Here is a 9,890-nt window from a genome sequence, read left to right on the forward strand (position 1 = left end):
CATTTTCATTTCCAATTTTGTTATGTTTAGAATGCATATTACACACACAGACAAAACAACAAATAAAAAAAAAATCTTTAGTCTATTTTTCTTCTCTCTTTTTCTTACATTGTTGTGTTGAAAATAATAATAGTCGTCAAAAAGATGCAAACTCATATATATATATATATATATATATATAATTGCACTGATCAGATAAAATAAAGAGCCATAGGACTCATTTTCAGAAAGATTGTGCTGTTATATTCTTGATACTCAACAGGAGGAAGGCCAATTCTACATTCTGATTGGACAATCAGCACCCAACACAAACATTAATAAAGCTTCTTTTCAGAGCTTTTCTATGATAAAAAAGAAATAAGCTCTCAAATGGGTAGTTTTTATTATAATCTGTATCTTTTGTTGAAGTGTATGAAAGCTTTGATCCTACCCTGATTCAAGATTTTTCAGCTACACAGTTTAGCTTGCTTTACCCCAGAAAGCAGATACCGGTATACAATAAAACACAGTTGTGTTTCTTTTTCTTTATTTAACCTTTATTTAACCAGGATAGATAGATCATTTCAAGTTATCTCAACCTGGAAAGATGCTAAATAAAGCAAGTTCAATCAGTATGCAGGCTTTATTAACTGGATTGGTGGCAAATGTTGGCAGGTTGATATGTTCCACGATGTCAACTACTTTGAAGTAGAGCACAGTGGGATATTAGAGTTTATACCTGTTGCATAATGGTTACAGTTTTTAGTGGTCAAGACCAGTTACATAAAGAAGGCAAATTAGTTATGTGAGATGAAGGAAGATTGACAGGATCTGTTAAAACTGCTGGCTTTGGTCCGACTTTTTTCAAATTAATTACAGTCATAACTAAGACAACCATTTGGATATATCTATGAGAAAACCTTGCTGAATACAGTGTATGTTGTGACACAAGGTTCCTATGAGGCTATGAGTACTTGGCTTGGATTGATTTCCTATGACTACTAGCCTTAGTTTATACATACATATATATATATATATATATATATACACTATATTGCCAAAAGTATTTGCTCACCTGCCTTGACTCACATATGAGCTTAAGTGACATCCCGTTCCTAATCCATAGGGTTCAATATGACGTCGGTCCACCCTTTGCAGCTAGAACAGCTTCAACTCTTCTGGGAAGGCTGTCCACAAGGTTTAGGAGTGTGTTTATGGGAATTTTTGACCATTCTTCCAGAAGCGCATTTGTGAGGTCGCACACTGATGTTGGACGAGAAGGCCTGGCTCTCAGTCTCCGCTCTAATTCATCCCAAAGGTGTTCTATCGGGTTGAGGTCAGGACTCTGTGCAGGCCAGTCAAGTTCATCCACACCAGACTCTGTCATCCATGTCTTTATGGACCTTGCTTTTTGCACTGGTGCACAGTCATGTTGGAAGAGGAAGGGGCCAGCTCCAAACTGTTCCCACAAAGTTGGGAGCATGGAATTGTCCAAAATGTCTTGGTATGCTGAAGCATTCAGAGTTCCTTTCACTGGAACTAAGGGGCCAAGCCCAGCTCCTGAAAAACAACCCCACACCATAATCCCCCCTCCACCAAACTTTACACTTGGCACAATGCAGTCAGACAAGTACCGTTCTCCTGGCAACCGCCAAACCCAGACCCGTCCATCAGATTGCCAGATGGAGAAGCGCGATTCGTCACTCCAGAGAACGCGTCTCCACTGCTCTAGAGTCCAGTGGCGGCGTGCTTTACACCACCGCATCCGACGCTTTGCATTGCACTTGGTGATGTATGGCTTGGATGCAGCTGCTCGACCATGGAAACCCATTCCATGAAGCTCTCTGCGCACTGTTCTTGAGCTAATCTGAAGGCCACATGAAGTTTGGAGGTCTGTAGTGATTGACTCTGCAGAAAGTTGGCGACCTCTTCGCACTATGCGCTTCAGCATCCGCTGACCCCGCTCCGTCAGTTTACGTGGCCTACCACTTCGTGGCTGAGTTGCTGTCGTTCCCAAACACTTCCATTTTCTTATAATACAGCTGACAGTTGACTGTGGAATATTTAGGAGCGAGGAAATTTCACGACTGGATTTGTTGCACAGGTGGCATCCTATCACAGTTCCACGCTGGAATTCACTGAGCTCCTGAGAGCGACCCATTCTTTCACAAATGTTTGTAAAAACAGTCTGCATGCCTAGGTGCTTGAATTTATACACCTGTGGCCATGGAAGTGATTGGAACACCTGATTCCAATAATTTGGATGGGTGAGCAAATACTTTTGGCAATATAGTGTATATATATATATATATATATATATATATATATATATGTGTGTGTGTGTGTGTGTGTGATGTTGTCTTTTTTTTTGTATTATATATTTATTTTTTTGTATTATATATTTATTGAAGCATGAAGAATGAGAGAGAAAAATAAATCTCCCTCCATAATAAGGAACAAACCCAGTTTTTATTCTTGTTGAGATAGATACAGAAGGTATACAAATATAACATGTTTTAATATATAACTGGATCAACCGATTTAGCTGAGATGCATAATTTCCTGAACCTGTGGTGAAGACTGATCAAAGAAAAGTAACATTTGATGACATTTTTTTTCAGAGCTTAAATAACACATGATTTTTACCCGTTTTAAATTTGATAACATATCCTGAATCCAGTGTGTAGCCATGTGTGGGGCACCACTGTTCCATTGCAGAAGGATTAGGCAGTATGCTATCAAAGCAATAACCTTGTGCTCGCAGACTGCCCCACTCAGGCATCGGTCTGATGAGGTCCATTGGAGCAGCGGTCCCCAACTTTTCTTGCACCACGGACTGCCATATGTCAGACAATATTTTCATGGACCGGCCGGGGGGGTAAATACGATCAAGTAAAATGATACGACTGGCATAATATCAAATACAAACAGGATAAAACTCACCATTATGTTGAATTAGTGGGAACCCTGAGCTTGCTTCTCCGAAACAAGCCGGTCCCATCTAGGAGTAATCGGAGACAATGACACACCAAGTGTGCTCCTGATGTCCAGTCTGCTCCGTAGCTTTGTTTTGGTTGCTGTAACCGCAGAAAATCCCACTTCACAAGGATAGGATGTTATAGAGAGGATGAGTCTTGAACTGAATTAACCTGTGTCAAGAGGCACAGATGCACCGACTGATGTAATTGGGAGAGAATACCGCAATTTTTTTTATATTTTTCAAAATAAAACATCACTCAGACTCTGATAAATTAAATGTATATATACTTTTTTCTGTGCGGTCCGGTACCAAATTCTGACGGACCGGTACCGGTCCGCAGCCCGGTGGTTGGGGACCGCTGCATTGGAGAACCAATGCCAAAAGCCAACAGCCTAATTCTAACTATTTTATTATAGTATGTTGGGGAACAGTTCATTTGAAAAAAAGCCATAAGTATACATACAGAAATAGATACATTCTTCAATTACATATTATTTTATGTTTTTTTTTTCTCTTTAAATATTTGCATTAATTCATATGAAGGATACTTGTAAAGCCACATCTTTACCAAATTGTTCCTTAAAAAAAAACATTCTCTGCCAAATCTGGTCCAACAGGTGGGCACTAAAAAGGAAGCACAAAGTACAACAGTCTGATGCCTTCTTCCACTCTTAAGAAGCAGTTTCATGAAGCCCAAAGTCCTTTAATCTGAATTATTGCTTGAAGGAAAATACAAGACAACCTACATTTTTAAAACTTGTTATTAAATCATAAAATGTTTAACTAGCTTTCATACACTTTACAAATTGTGTAAACTCTATAATACATGTTTCTTACTCTTCTTGAGAGGAAATCAATTTTAATCTGAAGTGATAATCACTTGTATGTTTCTCTAGCATTAATCGTTGCATTTCCCCCTTAGCTCCTGCCGCCCTTCTCCTCTCTTATGCAGTTGACATCTGCTCATTCAAAGGTTCTTCATGGTCCCATAAAAATAAATTCATATTTACCATCTTATCAGTCTCTGTTACTCAAACTGCCTTACCTTTGCGTCTTTGTGCTGACGCATCATGTGACATTCTCCGCTGTTTAAATCGCCTTTTGAGTCGGCATGCTCGGTCTGCTGCAGCATGCCAGATTGACTCACATCATTAAAGATGCTGAAGCATCGACCTTGCCTGCAGTTTGCGCTGAGGGGTCCAGGCACTTTATTTACCTGACATATCAAAATGGTGTGGGAGGGGCTTCATCATGTGTTTTGCCACATCTTTCCTTTTACCTCCCTTTTTTAAATTGTCTGACTCCTTTTGTAATTGTTTTAAGAACCATTTGCAGTACCAAGGAAGCACTGAACCTTGCATTGTAATTAGAATGATGTCAGATAGAGCAAGAGAAAACTGGAGGGAAAGATGCTCTGGGAGGAGTAAGAAGACAGAGATCGAGGAATAGAAAGCAGAATACTGGATTAGAGATCAAATAAAAGAAAATGGTCAATGGATCGAAGTGGAAAAATAGAGGATAATGATACAAAAAATTGATCATTAAGATTTTTGTTACAATACATGCATGGTTGGAAATGCAATATTCCTAATTAAAGAAGGACAACAAAAACACATTCTTAAGAATATAATCCAAAGACAAATCAAGGTCTTATTAAAAAAAAAAACAAAAGAAAAATATAGCAATACAAGAAGCTAATTTGCGTCAGTCTGTTTTATGTATCAAAGAACAATGTCCTCTTTATGGTAAATAGGTAAATTAGTAGCTTGCACTAAATTCAAATGAAATCAAAGACATCAAGAGCGACTTATTCAAGGCAGTTCAATTTGCTGCAGTCATGCAGTTACTTTTGAGGACAGAAGATAGCAGTATTGTGTTGCACCAAAGTAAAAACATGAACTGACAGTAAAAGGGAAAATGTGAATATATGAAAGAAAAATGAATATCTTTATATAATAGTTTCTACTATAAAAAAAAAGATATATCCAACAGTCACAACAGACTTGCAGCTTTCTTATCTTTATATATACATTCTCATATTTCATTTGCATATTGCATTTAGCAACTGGAGCCTACAGGACACCATGAAAACACATGAATTAATCTGCACATCTCTGCTGTCATGTTGGAGTTTCAGGGCTGCCTCTGAGCACAGCGCATGGGTTTATGTAACGGGCATGATGTGGCCTCTGCCTTTGACATGTTTTAATTCATCAATGCAAATAAGCTCAGGCTGGGTCAAACAAGGCTTAGATCAAAAGTCTCTCAGACAGCTGTTTTTTTTTTTTGGTCTCAGGGGGCTTCTCTTGGGACAAGGAAGATTACAGTTGAAGGGTAAGGGGCTTCTGTGGCTACACATTGAAATGGCAAGTCATTTCTCATGGGTGCTGTAATGGAAGTGGTATTTTGTGAGTTTTATGTCTCTGCTGCTTGTCAAGTTAAACATCACCGCTAATTGAATAATAGAAGAAACAGGTTTTAAAGTTAAATACACAGTTGTACTACATACTGTAAATATGAAAATAAAAATATGTTTTTCATTATTTTATTTTTATCTATATCAAAATAAATTTCAAAAGGATAAATAAACACGAATAAAACAATCATTCAAAAAAAATATATTAAAACAGCTCCAAAAAAAGAATAACTAAATTAATAAAACACAGACAAATTTTGTCACACCTAAGTTCGTAAAGCTTTTTTATTTCTATGGCCTAACCCGGACCGTAAGCTTAAGCCTGTCATGGTTTTGGTTCCGTTTAAGTTTATCTTTGAGTTTTCATTGGTTTTGTTATTAAATCTTCAAGGAACCACTTGAGCTTCTGATTTTGAGTCAAACTTCCACCCCACCATGACAAACCCTAAGTAATTAGCAATACATACATAACCCTAAATCATATATCATGAGGTGTCTAGGGAAAGGGAAGTCCAAGACTCACTTCCCGGATACAGATGAAGAAGACGCATACAAACATTAGTATAGAATATCATTACAATTATTTCACTGTAAAGATATTATTATACCAACAGAGTTGATATAATGTGATGAAAAGGAGGTGAGACTGACATCGTATGCAGGGGTCTAAAGGGGCCGCTAAAGCTGGAAGAAAGCCGAAGTCAGAATCTAAGACGTTTTTATGTCATCTGTCTTCTCTCACTTATTCCATCAGGGTCATGGCGGGGCTAGTGCCTATCCCTGGCAGTCTAAGGGCAAGAGGTGGGGTACACCCTAGACACGTCAAACTTTCTGTTGCTGGGCAACACAGAGACACACAACTACACACACTAACACCTACGGACAATTTAGAGATGCCAATTAACCTAACAGTCATGTGTTTGGACTGTGGGAGGAAGCCAGAGTACCCAGAGAGAACCCATGCATGCACAAGGAGAGCACAAACTCCATGCAGAAACACAGAGTCTAACCCTTTTTTGCGCCAACGTGCATTCTTATGTGAGATATACAACACAGGGCCAGTAAGTATAGATTATTGATAATAAAACTGCAGATTCTGTTTTGGATGCATATAAAAGACGGACATTATTGCACAGTACCCATAAAACAGATGCAGTAATGCTGACATGACAAAATACAGCTCAGGGAGTAAACTCCACTGAAGGAATCTTGGTTCCTGTAATGCAATAAAGGCATTGCTGTGTGGTATTCTTTACGTCTGTAATTTCATTATATTTATTGCAACGCTTGCAAGAAGCGTGGACAACCATGTACAAAAAGTACAATTATACAGCTGCTTATGTTTGTGGTGTGTGCTAAGATCAACAAACCGAAAGAATGAATATCATGTTAATTACTGACTTTTAATTATTCATTTTAACAAATCTTTTTATATAGTTTATAATAAATTATTATATAGCATCACTAATTTTTGAAAACATGTCTTAATTTTTTATTCTCCTAAACCCACTCAGAGTTAAAAATGATAAACTAAGGCTCAAATATCAACATATACCCTTAGCCATCAACAAGCTTCTAACTAAATTCTGGCTTAATTTACTTATTTTTATCAAAATTGATGGATTTTCTCTAGACTGCTTTCTTCCCTGGCTCAGAGTACGCTTTTCCTTATATTTGCCAAATTTTCAGCAAGGCAGATGTTCTGCATTAGGGAGTCCAGCATAAGTTCAGCTTTTCATGAACCACCAAAACTCAAGCCTATTAACAACTAGGAAACAAAAACAGCGACTTAAGTTTCCTTAATAGGAGCCACATTTGCTCCTGTTTACCTGCCTGTGGAACCATTATGAAACCATCACTCTTCTTGTTAACCATATCCGGGAGACTGAAAAAAAAATCTGTTAAAATGAGAAAAACAGACAGTAATAGTAGCCAAGAAACAAAAGAGGGAGGGTGGTTGGAGAAATGGTGGGAAGAAAACATAGGAAGAAAGAGAGTGGGGAAGTAAAAACGTATTATTTCAATGTTAACAACTTGTTTTTTAAATTCAGTGTAATTACCAGCACCAGTAGCTGTGCAGCCCTATATGCAAGAACAAACCAACTATAGATTCTATAAGCAGGACACAGAGTGGAAAAACACCCTCTTGAGGATTTACAGCAGGGGCGGGCAACTCCAGCACTGGAGGGCTGGTATCCTGCCACTTTTAATCAAACAACTGAATTACCTCCTCAGTTTTCAGTGGCTATGTCCAAATGTCCACCCTAACTCCTAACCCCTTAATCACTACATAGAGTGGGGACTATATAGTGGAATTAATTGTGAACTCACTTAACCGACCATTTGGACAGATGATCACTACTTTTCGCTCCCCGTTGGTCACATGATTCCAGCTAACCACACGGTGCCTGCGCCATCTTTGTTCTTTTTTATCCCCAAAACAAATCACATAATATTTGTGAACAGAGCTCTTGAAAGCATTCGGAGACATATCTGCTTGTTTAGTGACCATTGATGCACACTACTTTTCAAGGTGCTTTGTGAGTCCATACTTTTTAATTCGCTAGACATTCGGGCATATATAATGCTCTATATTGGGGTTAAGGTGGACATTTGGACATACTCAATTTCTTCAATGTCCTCTGAATGACCAAATCAGATTAATGAGGTCCGTTGAACCAAGAACACAACAAAAAATGCAGGATAACGGTCTACAGGCTGACAATCGTGATGAGGGACAGAGAGAGGAATTCCACTCGAGCTACATTTACAGTGAAAATCCTGAAGGAAACAGTAACCCCCCTTGCTAGCTAGATTTATATGACAATAAAATTACAGAATACCACTGATAAACCTTACATAATCTTTGTTAAACCTCAAAGACATGGTATTCAGTGCAATATGGGGTGAATTGAGTTCCTTAAACCAACATTTTCAGAAGAGAATCTAGTTTTGTTGCTTTTTTTTTCTAATATTGCTCTTTCTCTTTCCCCAATTCATCATGTAGCAAGCTATAGTGAAACAAATAACACAAGTTCTGATTTCAGTTATTAATTAGACATAAAGACATAGGTAATTAAATTATTCTAGGATCTATTTGATATTAGACATTTTAATCTATTAAAAAGAGCAAATCAAGGAATCAAATAACAATTTACTTCGCTGTTAGAACCACATATCAGATTGAAAATAAATATAGCTAATCTACTCTAAAATGTATCTTATAGATTCAGCACTAACAAAGAGGCAGTTGCCAAAAGTCTAAGGTCTATGACATTTACTTTACACACAATTAGTTAAAATCATTTCTTTGCGGAATGTGTCAAACTGCTTCGATTGCATTAAAGTTCACACTTTCTCTCTTGGAACCGATAAAGTTATTTTATAAGTAGAATGAAAGGTTTAAAGGATGCCACCGAAATCGAGAAGGTTCCTGAACGAAGCAACATACAGATGATGTGGATCTAAGCTTTTTTTCATTAGCATTAAAATGTGAATTGTAAATTATTCAGATATCAGGATGACACTACTGGTGTCTGCAAGTGTGCATGTGGATAGTGCATCTATTCAGTCAAAGACAGGGCTGCTTTCATTCCCTGTCTACAAGCGTATCCCTTGGAATAAACAAATAAAGAATAAAACCTTCAAAATATGACATCCATGCAATAAAACGGTGCTTGTAATCCTTTGAACAGGACTGCAAATATCTCATTATTTTGGGGGTTACATATTGTGGTGCTTTATTAGAATACTGAAGCTATAACATGACTCAACTGTGTCCTTTTTGCTGGTTTGTAGCAGTCAGGAGGGCAAACATAATTTGACATAGTGATAGACACAGATCAAAGGATAATGCAGCAACACTAATCCTCCTCACCTCTGATCACTCGCTGCATGTGCTCCCCATGACCTTGGTATAATTCTAACAGATTTATTAATCCGACTTTTTTCCCCTAATATATATGTATGTATGATTGCAGATTAAGTTCACCCTGACAAAGATGTTCAAAGAGCAAAAGATTTGTGTGGCGGCTTTTTGCGTTCTATTTATTCTTCCTTTTTTTTTCTTTTCAAGAATTAATATCATACACTGCACATAAAAATATTTTTTAATCTACCACCTGTCTCTGTGTATTAAAAAAATAGGTTACACAAAAGATGCTATGAAGGAAAAAAAATAAATAAATAAATAAAAACATGACTTACAGCTACACATTTATGGTTCCTATCTGTGACTAAGTGCACCCCAAGAGGATGAAAGAGCAGTATGTTTTTAATCCATGTGCTAAATTATATCACACATAATAATAGCTAGTGCTCAAACACCTCTGTAGTCAAAGTAATGGCTATAACCATTCAACAGTTTTTAAAAGAATGTACCTCATATCAAAACCTAATAGGTAAAAAGCATGAGAATAATGAAAATGTGTGGGCGGAACACCATCATTCACTGAAGCTGTTCTAGGCTAAATTACTAAATGCACGTTTATGTGACTGTGCTCCTGCATCAGACTA

Source organism: Cyprinodon variegatus, unplaced genomic scaffold, assembly GCF_000732505.1.
Source record: "Cyprinodon variegatus isolate N-32 unplaced genomic scaffold, C_variegatus-1.0 Scaffold884, whole genome shotgun sequence".
Taxonomy (NCBI): Eukaryota; Metazoa; Chordata; class Actinopteri; order Cyprinodontiformes; family Cyprinodontidae; genus Cyprinodon; species Cyprinodon variegatus.